We start from the raw sequence: 1,002 nt of genomic DNA, 5'->3' as shown, positions 1-1,002 counted from the left end.
CGAGGCTCTGGGCATGGATTGGAGCCTCCAGCAGCCGGGACCGGGGAAATTCCGGTTCCGAGAAAGCCCCGACTTCCAGGAAGGCTCCGCGTTCCTCCCGAGCATCCCCGGGCAGGAAACCCGCGAGGGATGAATGCCCAACAGGGTGAATGAGGCTGCCTGGACAGGGAAGCGCTCCCGATCTGGGTCAGCCGGTCAGGGGAGGGCTGAGCCGGCCGGAGCGCGCCCAGCACCGGGAGAGGGACCCTCGGTGCCACCGCGGCGGCTCCGGAGCAGGCTGCAGATGGGCAGGGAAGGGAGGCAGCCAGCGCTGCTGCTCGGGGCCATAAATTACCCTCAAGGTTTCCTAATGGGACCCTGATTTATCTCCTGCCTCTGTCTGGACTAATTGAGTTCATTCCGCTCGGTGATTCATGCCGTGGAAATGGGTTCCAGGGAAAATGGGACCTCAAGCGGCTTCAGCAAATCCCGGCCTCCATCGGCCTGGGAGCCGTAATGCTTTTAGAACCGGGGGATTCGTGAGGGCAGCGGCCCCCGGCCCATCCGTCACTGCCAGGGCGCGGCTCGGGTTTCAGCCGGGGCTGCCAGGAGGGTCCGGAGGGCGAAATCGGGGCTGGAGTGACCCCTTGACCCTGCCTGGGGTGGTCCTGGGGCTCAGCAGCCCCCGGAAGGTGGCCCAGGGTCTGTCCCGGCACATCCTGGGATGGGGAGGGAGGGGGGAGAAGGAAAAGCCCCTGGAAAAGTGCAGGAGGCGAAACGGGGCCTTGAATGGATTCCTCTCAGGTGGGAGCGGGGATGAGCATCCCACACCTCAGCCAAAATCCCGAAGCTCCTCCGTGTCCCGGGAGTGGCCTTTGCCCCTCCTCCTCCTCCTCCTCCTCCTCCTCTTGTCCATCCTGGCCGCTCGGAGGGCATTCCCCATGCCCGGCTGGACCGATTCCAGCAGAAATCCATCCCAAATCCCGACCCAGGGCAGGGGGGCAGCAGCGGCCGCCCGGCCCC

This window comes from Corvus brachyrhynchos, unplaced genomic scaffold (assembly GCF_000691975.1).
Source record: "Corvus brachyrhynchos isolate BGI_N302 unplaced genomic scaffold, ASM69197v1 scaffold47, whole genome shotgun sequence".
Classification (NCBI taxonomy): domain Eukaryota; kingdom Metazoa; phylum Chordata; class Aves; order Passeriformes; family Corvidae; genus Corvus; species Corvus brachyrhynchos.
This window is presented reverse-complemented; position numbering follows the sequence as displayed.